This window comes from Acomys minous (assembly GCF_964271855.1).
Source record: "Acomys minous genome assembly, chromosome: 12".
In the NCBI taxonomy this organism is placed as follows: domain Eukaryota; kingdom Metazoa; phylum Chordata; class Mammalia; order Rodentia; family Muridae; genus Acomys; species Acomys minous.
Window position 1 is genome coordinate 44,010,597 of NC_140493.1, and position 18,290 is coordinate 44,028,886.

At 40.8% G+C, this 18,290-nt stretch overlaps 1 long non-coding RNA gene across 1 annotated transcript in view; it reads right to left on the reverse strand.

The window, feature by feature from the left end:
- LOC311578720 overlaps positions 1-6,793 on the reverse strand; it is a 52,391-nt gene extending 45,598 nt beyond the window's left edge. Inside the window, exons 1-4 of the long non-coding RNA XR_014772942.1 lie at positions 6,747-6,793; positions 5,440-5,586; positions 4,670-4,849; positions 3,854-3,915 (exon numbers count right to left, since the gene is read on the reverse strand). This is a non-coding gene — a long non-coding RNA (uncharacterized lncRNA). The remainder of the gene's footprint in view (positions 1-3,853; positions 3,916-4,669; positions 4,850-5,439; positions 5,587-6,746) is intronic.
- Between the last annotated feature and the right edge of the window lie 11,497 nt (positions 6,794-18,290).

Genomic DNA, 18,290 nt, shown 5'->3' on the forward strand with positions numbered 1-18,290 from the left:
CAGGCAGGCCCTGGCTACTTCATCCAGATTTCAGCCATTTCCTAATTGCCTGAAATCTCCCAAAGAACTTGAATTTTTTACTTCTTCTTTCTGTCCAACACATCCAACACAAGACACCCCCCCCCACATACACACCTTTCTATTTTCATGATCATTTGCTCCTTCTAGTCCATCCTTTTGTGTTCACTCCCTTTGATACCTCCGTCCCAGGGATCTCAAAAGTGTAACTGGATTCAGCAGTGAAGGGAGCACTGGCTGGGGCAGTACAGCAGAGTCTAGATCTTAGATTTGACCTCCATGACCTTGAAGATGACCTGTAGTCTCTGTAAGTGTTACAGCTCTGAAGAGAAAGGTATCTTGGCAGTTGGGAGCCAAGGAATACCATGAAGTCACACTGCAAAACCAACTTCACACAAGAGATGTATTGGGAGAGAAAAAAAAAAAGGTGGCTGCCTTTGGTTGGTCAAGAAGCAACAGAAAACTGAGCAGAAGACAGGGATTTTATATGAGATTTCTTAAAGGGGCAGAGCCATCCAGAGTGATTTCCAGGATGGGGATTTGTGGGATTTCAAGCTCGGGGCTTGGAGCGAGGTCAAGGATTGGGGAGAATTCAAGTCCTCAGCTTGGGTTTTTGCTCTGTAGGGTGTAGGCCAAGTCCAGCTGTTAGAGCAGGTTGAGTGTTCTTGTGGGTGGAGCCAGGCAGTTGGAGGGCCTCTAGGGAAGGGCATAGCCATTGGCAGGCCTCAAGTGGCTTATAGTCACGTTATGATAAGGAATAGTTTTCTCCAAAATTTGTGTGATGAAGATTACATACACATACATACACACAATCAACACTGAAATGTAGCTGTATATATGTGAATATGAATATAAAGGTACTAAGTCTATAAATACATTCATATCTACACACATGGCTACTGACATATAAATCATAATCTGCATTTATATCATTTTAACACTAGCCCTTCCTCAGTGCCTAAAACCGTGCCTGCCACACAGGCATTCAATAAATATTTTTATCATGAGTGAATGGATGAATCATTGGAGCTCAATAGATACCAGATTCTTCCTAAGCTTCATATGAACACTGGGGAGTTTTTGCTCCTGTTCCCCAGCTGTGACCTATTAGAGGAAAATTGTGTAATCATGCTAATTGACTTCATAACAAATTTATGATTTCCAATCTTAGCCAGGCTCTAAGTATTTCTGCCGCCTAATCCTTCAGCATGTCTCTACCAAATTCCCTTTCATTTTCCCGAAGCAGCAGCTCCTGGTGCCACCTTTTCCCCCTGAGTTCATTAGGGCCTTCATCACCTTCTCCCTTTACCCAATCAGCTGCAGCCCTGAGGTTCCTCACTTCACGCATCCCTTCCGTCTTACTTCCACCACCTTTTGACCTTGCTCCAACTCTCTCCTTTGGCTTCTATATTACCCCTTATCTACATATTACCCTCTGCTAGTTGCTGACAAAATTCTCAAGGTCATCAGCTCTCCTAGGCCTCACATACCTGTGAAGGGAAACAAACAAGGAATCCATCCATACCCAGCTTTGCTTTCTCTTCCTGTGGTAAAGCATTCTGACCAAAAACCAACTTGGTGAGGAAAGAGTTGGTTCTCATCTACAGCTCACAGTCTTTCACCAAGGAAAACCAAGACTGAAACTCAAGGCAAAAACCCAGAGTCAGAAACTGAAGCAGAGGCCTTGGAGGGACACTGGCTCCATGGCTTTCTCAGCTTAACTGCTTATATCACATAGGATTGTCTATCCAGGTGTGGTATTGCCCACGGTGGCTAAGCCCTCCCATGTCAGCCATTAGTCATTTAAACATCCCCTGAGCACACCTACAGTCCAAAATGATGAAGAGAATTATTCAAGGGAGGTTCCCTCTTCCAAGATGATCCTAGTTGTTCAACTTGACAAGAACTAACCAGTACAAAGTGATAGAGACACAAGGATGGGTCATTTGTGATTTATCAGAAATGATAGCCTAATGTGAAGAAAGCCAAACTTAGGCAATTAGAGAACCCTTGGCTCCACATAACCTCCGGAATGTCGAATTTTAAAAAATACAAATATTAGGTGGCAATTAACATAGACTTGTATAGCCCATTGAAATAATGTTTGTATGCCATTAAAAATAAGAGAAATGTTTAAAGAATGTGACACATACTGTAGTTACCTGATAATGAAAATGAGAGGGTAGAAGACTGAAATGAATTATCCAAGGTCACAACCATCATTACTTCACTGTTTCAACAGAATCAGTCCTTACATTAACTTCCAGGCTCTGCCTAGGAGATCATGTCGATTTTCACTGGCCTTACCCCACATCAGCGTCACAGACCCTTACTTTATGTTTTCCTTTTGCCCTAGTCCTTTCGTCCACGACTTTATCCCTCAGAGGTTATGATCCCAGAAACATGCAATGTAATGGCTGAGAATGTGGTGTCAGGAACCAGGCAGACACTAGCTATGTAACATTTGGCAAGTTTTTAGTCATAGATAGATGAGGATAATAATGCCCGAATATCATTCATTCAGTGGAAAATAAAGTGAATCAATACATGGAAGGCACCTAGAACTATGCTTGATGTACATAGAGTGAGGACTCAGTACATGTGGACTGTTCTACAGGGACTGTGTGAAGGTTTTCCTTTTCCTTCACCATGTAATATCACATTATACATGAATGGCAGCTTGTCAGGTCCATCAGTCAAAACCTATTGAATGCATCTCATTTTTCCTTGCCCTCCTGATGCTTTATCTTTTTTTCTTCTAAGTAGTGATGTAACTCATCTCTTCTGCTTTGGCAATTTCTTTAAAAGCCATTGGCCACTACTAAGATGTGCCTGGGGTAATCCCGTTTATCTCTCTAGACTTCTGTTATATCCTTGCCCTCAGCTTTAATTAGTGGCAATCAAATTACTAAGAAAGACTCCCAAGGTCCATTGCCCTAACCTCAGGAACTTGTAAATTGCTCCAATAATTGTCTGGTTTTACATGGCACAACTGATCTTCAAAGGAGGGCATCTAGGTGGGCATAATCTAATCATAGGTGTCCTTAAGAAAATTAGGCATTCTCCAGCTACTTAAGAAGATGAAGGGAGGGAGGGGGGAAAGAGAGCTACAAAGTGTGGCAAAGATGAGCGATGCAAGGAGGCACATGGGAAGGAATTGTGGGTAGCCTGTCACAGCAAATAATAATTGCTGACCAATAGTCAGTCTTGGGCTCTTCATACTAATGGAGAAAAATACTTGAGACTAGATAGTCTATGAACATCAGTTTTATGTCTCATTGTTCAGGGATCATAAGTCCTAGGTCAAAATATTGGCTGCTTTCATGTATTTACTATTGTCAGTTATGAACTGCTCTGAAACTGGTTTTATAGGGCATAGTTGACCTTCAAAGGAGAGTATCTAGGTGGCCATAATCTAATCATATGGGTCCCTATGAAAAGTAAATTGGAGGCCTAGTCCTACTTCCAAGATGTCACACTGAGAACTGCATCCCCCATAGGTAGAGAACAACATGTTTTGATAAGACAATTGGCATCGAACGATGGAAGGGGCCTAGTTTGTTTCATCCGCCCTGCAAAAACACTTATCCATTTGTGAGATTAGAGCCGTTGTTACCCCATCACCTTCCAGAGGCACACTTCTTCATGCTCCACTGCATTAGAGGCCAAGTTTAAATGCAAATTTTCCAGGAAACACGAGTATTTGAACAATAGAAGCCAGAAAGAAAACAGACATCCATTTGCAACTATGAAGAGCTAAATTCTACCAACAACATAAATGAATTTAAAAGTAGGTGTTTTCTCAGAGCCTCCGAAGAGTCCAACCAGTACTTACCTTGAGCTTAGCCTCAGGTGTCTCCAAGCAGAGCCTTGCCCAGTGTGCTTGAAACTTCCGACCTGCAGAAATACAAGGCAATAAGTGAGCAGTACTTGAAAAAAATGCCAAGTCAGTGATAATTTGTTCTGGGAATGACAGGAAATTAATACAATATCAGATGAGGTGGTGCATACCTCTAACCTCAGCATTCAGGACATAAACAAGAGGAGGATCATGAATTTTAGAACAGGCTGGCTACATTGAGAGCTGGGGCAGGGGAGTTAGGCAGGGAAGGGGTGGAGGCTAAGGACAAAGAGAGGGAGGAGGAGAATGAGTGAGGAAGGAAGGAGGAGAGGAGAGAGAAGGGGAAGGGTATAGCAATGGTTATATCCAGGGCTTTGTAAACGGAGACATACACAGGCATGTGTTAGCACGGAAGTAGTGCTTCATAGGAGTCTAACGTGTTAGGGCATGTTCGGCCAACTATAGAAGCTAGGCCTTATGGAAACGGCCATATGGAAACTAGGGAGTCTGTGGACTGAGCAAGCCTGGATCATCTGGGATAGGTATCTTCCACTAGAGATGCTGGGTTCTCAGAACCACTGGCCTCCATGCCACTGTTACCCAACATACAATAACATAGAAGGGAGGGAGGAATGGAAACATCAGTTCACTCTTTCAGAAACTTCTGTATCGTTCCAAAAGAGAAAAACCAAGGCTCTTGTCCCTATCCACCACAGACGCACAATCTTTACTCTGAAGCCAATGCCTCCTTGAGTAGCAAATAAAGGGGGATACAGGGCAAAGACAAGACACTCAGTAATGAAGACTCACAAATAGGGCTTGCACCTCAGCAATGACACCGTGGTCTCTCCATGGGACAGCTACAGAAGTGTCTTAGCTTTGTACTGGAGAGGATGAGCACCAGCTCTGGGATGAGAGGCCGTTCACTACCGCTAGCCAGGCGACCATCTTCAGTGTAACACAGGGCCTGCAACTCTGCTCTCGTCACATCTATGAAAGTAGGAGAGCAACAGAGCAACAGCAACTCACTCACTGGCTCAAGGTGTGGGTTAAAGAAAAGAATGGTTTATGAAGCATTCCTCTTACTGCCTGGCACTTGCTAAGTGCTGACTAAACGGTCATAATTAGAATTATTCATGTGTTCACTCAAAAAGTATGTATTAATCATCTTCTCTATGCCAGCCCCTGCTAGGCAATGTGAGAATACAAAGATGGATGAGGAGGAGCCCCTATCCTCAATACTCTCCATGCATTATGTCCATATGTAACCTTTGCATTTATTCATATATGTAAATTATCCTCTGTGTGTGTGCCTGTGTACTTTGGGAGTGCCCATGGCATGAATTCTGCACTCAGTGCAAATTGCAGTGAACAAAGTCCTGCTTTGAAACACAAGAGAAGAAGGGTGGGGGTTGCTGATCCAGCCATCCGGCTTTCTCCTCCTCAGAGGTGGGTGGCTGTTTGCTCTGGGAACACTGACGATATGACCATTAAATCATTTCAGAGTGGTGGAGCTGGGAGGTCCTAGCAAGGCCTTCCCTCACACCCACCCTGTTCTGGCACAAAGAAGGGTGTTATACCTCATACCCAGCGACAGGCAGGCCACAGGAAAAGAGCTCTTTGTGCCAAGTTGTTCTGCCCAATCCTCCTCCAAGTGGGGAAGCAAGAAACGATCCATCAGCCTGGTTGTCTGGGAATCACTGAACTCCTCAAAACAGACCTATTAGCTAAAAGGATAAATATTTACTCTGAGTTCATCTGAATAACCAAGAAAGGGAACTCTGTTTTTTGTCAGTAATAAAAAAAAAAAAAAACCACTCCCACCTAAGTCTGGAATTAGAGCTTTTTGTCTTTAAATCTCCTCTGCCTAGAATCATTCAGACTTCCTGTGAGAGACTAGATCAGGATTTCCTTCTGGCCTCCAGCACAGCTGGGGCTGGGGAGGTAGAGGAGCACCAGGGGAGGCAGGGGTCATCCTACATGGGGAGTGTTTCCTTTTACTGCAAAAGTATGTGTGGCCTCTGCCTGGCCCTTAGTACACAGGTAACTGAAAGAGTTGCCCTCGGGAGAGAAGGTGCAGAATGTTCTCTTAAAATGCTCCAACTGGTGAAACAAGAGATTTTAGATAAACAGCTTTCAGAGGACCCCATTTCCTGAGCTATGCTTTGATCACATGATGACACCACCAGTGAAAACACTGTTGTTATCCTTCCAAGGAAGATGTTCCAGAAAGAACTATTGTCTGAGTCAGAGAGGGGAGGGTTTGACTGCCATGGGGGAGGAGGGAAGAGTGGAGGAGGAGGCTGGGGCAGAGGGATGGAAGAGATGGGACATGGATCTTACTCAGATAAACCTAGGGTGTTTGGTATGACACAAGCTCTGGCCCTATTTTCCTCTTTTTTGTTCCCGCCTCTTTTGTGCAGGCAACACTTCCTTGACAGAAAAATGTTCAGATTCTGAAAGATATGCCTTTGTCCTCAATATCAGATACAACTCAAGGCCTGGAGTACAAAAGTTATTCAGAAAGTATTAAATGAAGGAGAATGTTCCATGACGTTCTCTCCTTCTATCTCTCCGACTTCTCATGTCTCTATCTGTTTTATGGAGATAATCATATATTCTCTAAAGTTGTATAAAAATAAAAATGCACATGTATGTATTACCACAGAGATTGGTGAGTTATTCAAATCTAAAAAGTGTTAGCATAAATCTTTATATTAAAGGACATTCAACTAACAAGGTATAGAAGCTAGATCATGTAGAAATTGTCATGTCAAGGGCTTATATAGTTAATGAAAGTGCAAGCCTCCAATGAGCTGGGATAAGCAGCCTATGCCAGAGATGCTCAAGCTCCCTGATACCCATCATACAAGACAGCTAACTTTACCTGGGCTGAGCAGAATGCTGCCTATGCTCTCAGGACCAGTTGGTACCCTGTAGACATAATCAGAGAACCATCAGTGAAGAGGTACAGCTCAATGGGAAGATGATGCTTCTCTACTGTTAGTCTAACCACAAAAATATACTGGGCCTTCTCACTATGAGTTTGCTGCCCTAATCAAAATAATATATAGACAAAAGAAGAATGACATATCTGTCTCTTGCCACAATGGAAGCTGCTCTACTATTTCCCTCATGTCGTTTCTTCCTATACAGTATAGACATAAGTGCTCAATGCACTTTGGAGATAAAATTAATGAATGTGTGAATGAATTAGTGGGAAAAATGGGATGATGAGCCTCAGTCACCTCTTGGGTTGCTGGGGGCTTTCTGTCTCTTATTCATTCTCACAGGTCATTTATCTTTCTGGTTGTTGGGGTTCACCTTAACCACTTTGCAATCACCTGTGAATGTTAAACCACCATGAATCCAAGGGGAAAAAATGAGGCAGAGAGGCAGACAACCTCGATCTTAAATGGCTGAGATTATTTTATTGGAACAGCAAAGGGCTGCAACCTTTCCAGGGCATAAAAGTTGAATGTATTTAAAGAGGCTGGGGGTGGGGGAGGCATATATATATGTTAAGCAGAAGGATCAAGCTGGGGACAAACAATTCTTTATGGCCAGAGGCTATTGTCCAGTACAGCCTGAGTCAATTCTTTATGACCTGAGGGTATTATCTAACAACAGGTACCTGAAAAATAATTTTTCATTGCACAATCTACACTTCTGCAGTGTCTTGGAAAAGAGGGGGGAGGGAGTGCTTGATTCTCTCTACGTTATAGACACTGCTACATAAAGATGCCAGTCTTGCCCTCATCCTTGTGTCTGCTGTGGTCCACATTCATGCTCTTTCTACAGCAGCTGAGAAACTGACAGGCTTGGTCCACCTGTGATTCCACACAGGATAGGTTTATGATCTCTGATCTTCCCACCTCATAATAAAAAATTGTTTCCTTAAGAAAAAGAAGTAGACCCAACCCATATTTGAGGAGAGGCCACACCCTCTCTCAGTCTGGATATAGGTAATTTGGGTGAAATTTGAGGTTTGGTCCTAGAAACTATTATGAATATAGACAGTATTTTCCTTTATTGTGTTTATATTGTTGATCTATAGATAATAAAATATTCCTCAATATATATTTAGTTTATATTAATATATTTGGTTTTTATTTGTTTTCAAAGATTTATTGGGCACTCTATTCTGATGGTTGTTTTTGGCAAATACTATGAGAGAAACGTCACTTAGCTATTTGTTTATGATTGCTTTGGTCATTAATTTTGGATGCTCTTGTGTTTCATGTTTCCTCAGAAGATGGACAGAAATGCCTATTTATCTCACAAAGGATACCTACACGCCAAAACTGTCTTTCTATCCAAGGTCAGATTGGTAAGGCAATGAGTTCCTGGGGTTACTTAAGAACCCCACCCTCATTTTCCTCTGAAGTTCCTCTCTTATAGTGTCCTTCTCTTTAACCACTTCCACTGTCTATTGTTTCCCCTTCTGAGAGAGATTCAAGCAACCTTCCTTGGTTCCTCCTTGGCTTCTTTGGGTCCTGTACTATACGGCTAATATCCACTTATAAGTGAGTACATACCATGTATGTTTTTCTGTGTCTGGGTTACCTCACTCAGGATTACCTTTTCTAGTTCCATCCATTGCCTGAAATTTTCAAGATTTACTTGTTTTTAATAGCTGTACCACAGTTTCTTTATCCACTCTTCAGTTGAGGGACATCTGGATCCTTTCCAATTTCTGGCTATTATGAATAAAGCTGCTATAAACATAGTTGAGCAAATGTCCTTGTTGTATGGTGGAGCATATTTTGGGTATATGCTCAGGAGTGCTATAGCTGGATCTTGAAGTAAAGCTAGTCTCAATTTTCTGACAAAGTGACAGATTGATTCCTTAGAGAGAAGAGAAACTGTGGGCAGGGCATCTCTCAGACAAGTTAGAGGCCTATGACAGAGTAGGTTCTTGGGAGTATATAGTGATGAGTCTAGCTGACACTCCTTGTAGTGGGGATCATGGAGCCTGAAAAGAATACCCTCTAACTAGACATGACTCCTAGTGGAGGGAAGATAACACCAACCCATCCATCAAACATTTGACGCCAAATTTACCCTCCACATGATGTTCAGTGATATAGAGGAGAAATTGAGAGAATGTCCAACCAATGCCTGACCCAAACTGAGACCCACCTTGTGGAAGAGAGCCAACCCCTGACATTATTAGACACTCTGGTACCCTTGCAGATTGGAGCCTAGCATAACTATAACTATTTTATGATAGACCCCACCCAGCAGTGGATTGAAGCAGATGCTGATGAGGAGCACTGGGAGCATTATGGAAGAGAGTGGAATGGGGGGGGGGAGGATATAAGGACCCAGAGGGGACAGGAGCACCACAAGAGGACCAACAAAGTCAACTAACCTGGGCCTAGGAGCCTTGTGAGACTGAATCACCAACCAAAGCCATACAAGAACTGGACATAGGTGCCCTACACATATGTACCTGATGGGGAGCTTGGTCTTCATGTGGGTCCCCTAATAAGGGGAGTGGGGTCTGTCTCTGCTATGGATTCCATTCTCTGCTTTTTGATCACTTCCTTGTGGTGGCACTGCCTTGCCTGGCCACTGTGGAAGAAGGTGCCCTCAGTTCTGATGTGATTTTTTGTGCTAAGGTGGGTTGGTTGGGGAGCTCTCCTTCTCTGAGGGGCAGGGGAGGGGAGATAGGGGGAAGAGGGACCAGAGGAGAGGATGGAGGGGGCTATGATTGGAGACTAAAGTAAATAAACTAATCAATTAATTAATTTAAGGTAGTAGTAGAAGAAGAAGGAGAAGAAGGAGGAGGAGGAGGAGGCCTGGGTGAATCAGACAGCCACACCATGGAGAAGCACATCCCAGTGTGAGTTACTCACACTAGCTATATTATTGGAGCCATGATGCAACTTGAAGGCAGCTTCAGTAAAGTGACCCCCACCCCACAGCAATTATTTACTGAGTCTTCTAAATTTCATGATCCTTGATGATTAACTTTCTTGTGAGCTTCCTGAGCTTCCCCTAACCCTCCATTAGGAAATTTTTCCAGTGGACCCTGCGGTAGTTCACTTGGCGTCTGCATCTTCCCTTTCTCTCACCAGGAGACAGCATGCCCTGAGGTGGACTGCTACCAATGTAAAGTTGATAGCTAGGTACCTAGATATGTAACGTTGAACCAATTCCTAAAATAGAACTTATGATCTTTGAGAATGTTGAATACATGGCAAATGGAAAAGTGGTGAGTAAAACATTACCAATTTCTTATACAACAGTGAATAGAAATTTATAATCTCAAGAAATGCTAAGGAATCTGCCTTTGAATGCTGTAAACCAGTCATTGGTGTTCCTCAGCTGCCACATGAGTTAGCTGGAAGAGAGACGGGGTCCCAAATGTACTTGTGGATCTCAAAAAGGAGATTTCCAGGAAAGATGATGAAAATGAATTGGCACTCGTTAGCTGCATGTGCTCACTTTGTAAGCAGAATTCAGAGGAGGTGCAAGTAGCTGGGATGTTCTGACTTGGAAAATAAAACATCACAGTTTCTGTTTCTCCAGAGAGCCATGCAAATCTTAGCAATAAATAAGGAAATAAATAGTCACAGATTCAAAACAAAATCAAGAATTTGTGTGATTCTTGGTAGTAAACATCACTAAAATGTTAAAGCTTCTCTTCATATGCCCTCTTATCTGGGTAAAATTGCTTCCAAGAATCTTAAGGGCCTATTTAGATGGAACTATTATCTCAAAACAACCCTGAGTACTTCTTCCAGAGGGTGCTTTCAAAAGAATCATGGGAGTGGATTTGGACTAACACAGTGAGTATACTGTGAGACATAACAAATTCAAAAAAGCTTAGAGACAGGTGTACAGTCTGAGGACAAAGATTATAGCTCTCTACTTTTAGAAAGCTAGGCAAGCTAAAAATCATTACATTTTCTTGAAGAAAGTGGTATGTTTACAAGTTATATATTGGAATGGTAGAAGAAATAGAACAAAGCACCTCAGCCCCAATGAACTGATGTTTATGGTTTCTATATGTCTCAATGCATCCTCTCTGACATCCATTCAAATAAAGGTACACATTGCAGTGTGCATCTGGCCTCAGTATTGTATGGCACACATCTGGAACAGAGAAATTGTCTTAGATATCTCCGCATCAATACGGAATATAGTCAAAGTAGGAGTTCTGTATATTTTTGGACCTGATACATATATGAGTCTGATGCCCCATCTGAATCACATTTCAGGGCTCTTGATAGAGGATTTGTAATTATGGCAAGCAAAAAACACTGTGGCAGGCTTATTTATATGCTGTTAAGAAATCCCCACCCCATTGTTAGTCTGGGCTTGATCATGTGACTTGTACCAAAAGAACACGGGGACACATGATACAAGAATCCACTTCAAAAGCATTTTGCAACAAAATTGCAGTTTTGTTCTGTCTTCCTCAGTACTGAGATTCTTGAGCCCATGTGAAGAAGCCCAGTCTACCTTACAGGAAACATGTAAGTCAACTAAAAGCAAGTTCCACACATGTGAATATTAAGCTGACTCCATTGATCTTCCGGATAACTGAAACTGCAACAGTGAACTATGGCATCAAGTCTAGACTGCCCAGCCTACACTGTTGACTTAGTGTCATGGGATGAAATGGTTATGCTAAACTACCAGGCTCTGAAGTATTCTGTTACTTGTCAAAGGCAAGTGTGTTTCTTTTGAAATAAGACTATTTACATTGAGATATGAAGACCCAGAGGAGGGGCATATGGTAAGTCAAATGAACAGTATACTCAGTGGAAGGAATAGCATGGGTGAAGAAGGAATCCTAAGGAATGTTAGCACAAGCTGAGCAAGAAGAGTGACAAAACTATCGAATTAGCCTGGTGAATCAAGAGTAACCAAATTATTCTGTATTTATTCATTGTGGTCAGGAGTTGAATCTTTGCGGGTTTTCATGTGTAAGCCAGGTTGATGGGGGCAGAACATGGCTTGAATACTTCTGGAAGTATGACAAAGAAGCAAGAGAGAGCTGCCTGTGCACGGCAAATACTGTTGCATCTCACCCGTTCGCGTCTTACTGGCAAGTGTTTGTTATGTGGATGAGGCCAAGGACGGTGAGAAGACAGAACATTCTGCTCAAAAAAATTACAGAAAAACACATCCCACAAGACCAAGTTACACCTTCATAGTGGCACTGATCATTGTGGCCCCAAATTGGAAACACTCCAAATGCCCATTTTCACTTGTGAGTGGATGGTAAAAACGAATTTCCACACAAGGGGATTGTTCTTGGCAATGCAGTAGTTTGCTTTGCTGTTGCTAAGATAAAATGCTTACCAAAATCAATGTAGCGAGGGGAAGGGTTTATTTGGCTTACACTTTGACATCACAGTCCATCAATGAGGAAAACCAGGGCAGAACCTCGAAATATGAACCTGGAGGCAGGAACTGAAACAAAGACACCAGAGGAAAAAAAAATGCTTATTGGCTTGCCTCACAGTCAGCTACCTTTTTAGCCTACTCAGGCCCTCTTGTTTAATGATTATACTGCCCACAGTGGGCTTCCCCCCCAACTACATAAACCAGCAATCAAGAAGATACCTCTCAGACATGCCCACAAGCCTTCTGATGGAGGCAACTCATAACTATATAAAGGCACAGGAAAGCTAGCTTGATGGAAGTGTTCCGAAATGATTAAGGGGAATGAAAATCATTGAAGTATTTACTTACAATAAGCAAATTTTATGGGACATGAATACCATGCCATGTAGGTATTAACTAACTAATGGTACAAATGAGACTCTGGCCTTACACCTAGCCATGGTTGTAGAGGCACTATGAAAGGATTGGTTAGATACATGAGGAAATATTTACAAAACCTCTCTCTGACGACTGTCTTTCTTGAAACCGTCCCTGAGAATAAAGTTGTTTCATCGAAAGTATCACACAGCATTTTATAATTTTTTAAGCTATTAAACTTTATCCATAAATAACAAACATCTTTAATTTTATCCTTTGAGCTACTGCATTTTAAGTTGGTAACCGTGGTTAAAAAAAAAAAATTGGCTCACATACAAGCAACTGTAATTAATGAAGCATGCCCTACTTATTGACTTTTTATATAATATGTACAACAGAAACATGCTCTTATAAACAGGTCAAGAACTATAAAATGTTCACTAATTGCTGAAATTTGCTCTTCTCTTTGGAATGAAAATGGATTTAACAATCAGAATCACTATTCGAGGGGTAATAGAAGCAGGAAGGAGGGACCTCTGTTATTAGCTAATCTAGCAATTATTCCCAAATCAGAGCTTGTGTTCTACATGAATATCAACTGAGTTGGTTGAGGAGTTGCAGCTGGAGAGGTGAAAACAGCTGCCTGCTCTAATACAAAATTCCTTTGGTTTTGGAGCATACACTAGCATTAATCCAAGAGATCTAGGATGAACCACATTCCCTAAGCAGAAAATGCCTACTTCTATCATAGGCCAGCAGCAATTCCTCACACTTCCTTTCCAGCACATGGGGAATGTGCCTGCTATGACTTCATCCCATTTAAGAACTCCTACAAGTCAACGTTTGAAACTTAAGGAAATCTCTGTTCTGAAATGTGGTGACTGTAACTGAGCTCCTGGGCCTGGGGTGAGATTAGGGAATTCTCTTCTCACTACCTTCCTTTTTACTGAAGAGACTTGGAAGAAAGTTACAAAATGGAGAAAAGACACAATAATAATTGAATGTCACTTACAGCTTATAATACATCACAGGCGCCGGTTGTAAGTTAAAACTTATTTCACAAATATCCATGAAGTCCTTTGGTGAGAGCCTTTCATTTGCTAGGTACTGTTTTTGTTTTACTCAAACAGCTGCCTTGAAAGATTATACTACCTCATAGCTTTTTTACTCTGGCCATTTTTCTCTACAGTTCAAAGCCCAGAGTCCTCATTTAGAATATTTCATATACATTTCTTGAATTTAAATGAGAAAAATTAGCTTGAGTCCTCTTCAACTTCCACATAGTGGTCTATTTCCCTTTTTACAAATTAACAAGCAAGCAAATAAACAAAAACCTTAAACATGTATGCATTTAATCTCTAATTTTTTTCCTGAAATGTTCCTTGATCCTACTTAATTTATAGAACTTAAAATCACTGCAGGACTTCTTGCCAGAGTTAACTCTGACCTGTCCATTGCACAATGTCAATAAACTTCTTGCTTGTCTCTGACCCTCTGTTAAACTCTGTGAATCAGGCCAACAACACCCTCTCACCAAAACCCTCCAATGATGCTGGTGTAGTGGTGTGTTTTGTGATCCCACAACAAGGTAGATGGACACAGGGTATTTTCTAGTGTGCGCTGGCTATCCAATTTAGCTTGTTAAACTTTTGGTTAAAGAGGCCTGGTGGTAGATGGCATTCCTCAGAATGATACTTGAGGTTATCTTCTGGCCTACACACACACACACACACACACACAAACACACACACATACACACACACACACACACATATACACACACTTCCAATAGCTTATACTGTATACACACTAAAATAAGTGTTACCATGATCTACAAGACTTTCATTGAGCCACTGTCTTCTCTCATACTTTATTCCTTGTCGTTTATTCTGAGCTCATGCATTTTGACTTCAGCACTTTGCTGTTGCTAAAATATGCCAAAGGCCTTCATACTCCTCTCTCTACACAATAGTTTACTTTATTATTTTATTTTCCTCAATGTTTATTCTTTTTATAATTCATATACATGACTCCCCACCTTCTTATGCAAATGGAAAATTTTCAGCAAAGACTTCTTGACCACCCTATTTGAATCTGCACTCCCCATGTGCCATTCTTGGAATAACTGTCTCTTTACTTTTTTTTTTTTCATGAGATTGCTTATCATCTTGTGATGCATTACATCTCCCTTGAATGAGAGCATCGCAGAAACAGGGTGTTTGAAGTTTTTAATTCATTGTCAAATCCCCCCTCACTATCTAGAAAACCCCTGTTTATAAGAGGAACATGTATTTTGCACAGTGTGGCAAATACTGAATACTTGATAAATTGGGAGCTATTATTATTACTGTTAGAAGTATATTAGATAGAAAGCAGAAAAATTGAGAGAAAATATTAAGCACAAAAATAGACAGTGAAATAACTGCTGTGAATTTCCAGAATCCTATTTTGAACTTTATTCAGAACATCACTATGCAATCATGCTTTTGTGTTCACCTCTGCACATTTCTGAAAAAGTGTCCTGCAAATTATAGATGGCTTTCTGAAATCTCTGCCTAATGCCCTCTCCTAGTCACTGGGTGACAAATGGTTTGGTGAAGCTCTCTATTTTTCTCACAGAAGAACACTGTGCACATCCTCGGCTTTACAGAATAGTTTTACTTTTTTTTTTTTATTCCTGTGGAGCATCTTGCAGGCCCCATTAACTCTTAGCTTCCTCAAGTCCTCTCCCATTGGCAAAGTTCAGTCGTGGGTTTCGTAGAAAGAACATGGGACAAGAAGTAAAGGTCTATAATAGAATCCTGTGTGATGACAGGGAAGTAAGCCACCTTGCTGAACTTCCATTTCTACACAAATGCATTTTTTAGATCAAATTTCACTAGGAACTCACGGTTGTTATATAATTGTCTTAGCTGTTCACATAAGAGGCTACATTATCTTCATTTCTAACACAGTTCTGCTATGTCAACGTAACTGACAATCGCAGGGAATGAACTATTTATCTCTGCAGTTGTATTTTGACTAATTTCCTTTTTCTGGGAAGAATTGTAAAAGGGGGCCCCTAGAATTGTCTTTAGCTCTGCGGTGAACAACTAATTTGAAACCACAGGGTGCACTCCGAGAAACTGCAGGCTCACATCTGATAGCCATTTTATGGGAATGTGCACTGGCCCCTTAGTTGTGGTTCTCCACAGAATCCTACGATGAGCGACATGCCTCCAGCAGATGAAAGCTACATGGTGGCCTGTGCCAGAGACCTCTGACTATAGCACTTGGCATTTGCTGATTTCTGCCTGTTTGTCCTATGTGGATATTTAAATCTTTGGTATTTCAATGAAAGTCACATGTGGCCAAACGGAAATGCTATCTCCAAAATAATGTAAAATGGTCTGAGAAAATTAAATTCTGGCATTTAAAGATGTATATACAGGCAATCTTTTCAAGCACAAGGCCTTTTTTTTTTAACTTTAATTTTTTAGGAGTCTAGGACCTTACCAGATGTCAACACCTTTATCATTAGTAGGTTCTTATTTTCTATCCATTTGGAGAAGGGGGGAGGTAAAGTTAGAACAAAAACACGGCAGAAAAATGACATAATAGCTGCCAAATTAAGAAACATAGACAAGTGCATCTTTGAGAATAAGTAGGGAATCCTGAACCAGATTATTTAGGACATATCATTTCTCTGCTACTTTTAAATGGCAGGACTTTGGGCAAATCATTTCACATATGACCCCCAATGTTTCAGATTAGTAATGGCAACATAAGTGTTTCAGTAAGAATAAAAAGCTCTCTGAAATTATGGAATATTTAGGATTACCCTGGAGTTTGACTTTCCTATGGTCTTGGGTCATTAGAGACTTGAAACTCTTTCTGAGCAAGGGATATTTTCATTTTCTCTGTATTTCCTGTTCTGTATCAGATAATATGCCAGAGAACCTAACAGCAATGTAAAGAAAATACAAGGCTAGTTTTTTTCACAGTGGAAGTATTATTTGTAGGAAGAATGGATTATTTGGGCTTCACAGAAGAACCAATACTTTTATTTTACCCAGAAGACTGTTTACAGATTTTGTATTGCACATGGAAGAGATAGCACTAAAACACAGAAGCAGGAAAGTATATGGTGGCATAGAGGATGTTTACAAAAATAACTTTGTCATTTGTTGGTCAGTTGAAGGAAAGCCTTGAGGATGGTATTGAATGATCTCAAATAGAGAGGTGAATTTTTATCTCAGTGCTTCCATAGCGGAATGTTGTCATATCATGCAAGTGTAAGTACTGTTCATGGTCTGTGAGTGGGTAAATGCACCTGCCACCAAGACTGACTGAAAACCTGAGCTGGATCTGCAGGACACAAACGCCAGACCGACAGAACTGACTCCAATGAACTACTTTTGACCTCTACACTGGTGCACCTATCTCTCCACAATAATGGAAATAATAAATAATTTTAACAGTGAAATCATCATCCTTTTTAATGTAGAATCTGAGGTATAGGTAACATCCAGATGTGTCACAAAGGAAGGAGAGGAGCCACAAGAATTCACCATGAAAAATGACTATCCCATGAAGATAGCTAATATGACCTCTATTCGATTAAAAACAAACATCAGAAAACTCCACACAAGCATGAGTGTCCTGTCTTATCAGGAACAAACTAAAAATGATAGAGTAACCCTAGATTTAGTGATTACCTACTACTTTCAATGTATTTTCGGTACATTCATAACCTTTTACTGACATATAACTTAGGTATTCATACAACAAATGTGTATCTGACAAATTTGATGTTATACAGAAATCCACCATTGTAATACCCATAGAAACATACTGAAAAAAAAAAGCATATGATCATCTCACTAGATGCATTTGACAGAATCCAACATCAATTCATTTTAAGTCTTTGAGATATCACAGATACAAGACACATACCTAAACACACTAATGGTAATGCACAGTAAGCCTATAGCCAACTAAATGGAGAGAAACTTAAAACAATTCCACTAAAATCAGGGACACGACAAAGCTACCTACTCTCTATCCTTTCAATATAGTACTTGAAGTTTTAGCTAGATAAAAAAGACAACTAAAGGAGATCAAAGGGATAAAAACTGGAAGGGAAAAAAAACCCAATTGAGAAATGGGGCTTGGAACTAAACAAAGAATTCTCAACAGAGGAATATCAAATGGCTGAGAAACACTTAAAGAAATTCTCAATCTCCTTAGTCATCAGGGAAATGCAAATCAAAACAACTCTGAGATTCCATCCTACACCCATCAGAATGGCTAAGATCAAAAATTCAAGTGACACCACATGCTGGCGAGGATGTGGGGAGAGAGGAACACTCCTTCATTGCTGGTGGGAATGCAAACTAGTACAGTCACTTTGGAAATCTATCTGGTGCTATATCAGAAAAATGGGAATAGGAATTGCTCAAGATCCAGCTATTCCACTCCTTGGAATATACCCAGAAGATGCTCCAGCACACAACAAGAAAATTTGCTCAACCATGTTCATAGCAGCCTTATTCATAATAGCAGAACATGGAAACAGCCTAAGTGTCCCTCAGTAGAAGAATGGATAAAGAAACTGTGGTACATTTACACTATGGAATACTACTCAGCTATTAAAAACAAGGAATTCCTGAAATTTGTGGATAAATGGATTGAGCTAGAAATGATCATAATGAGTGAGTTAACCCAGAAG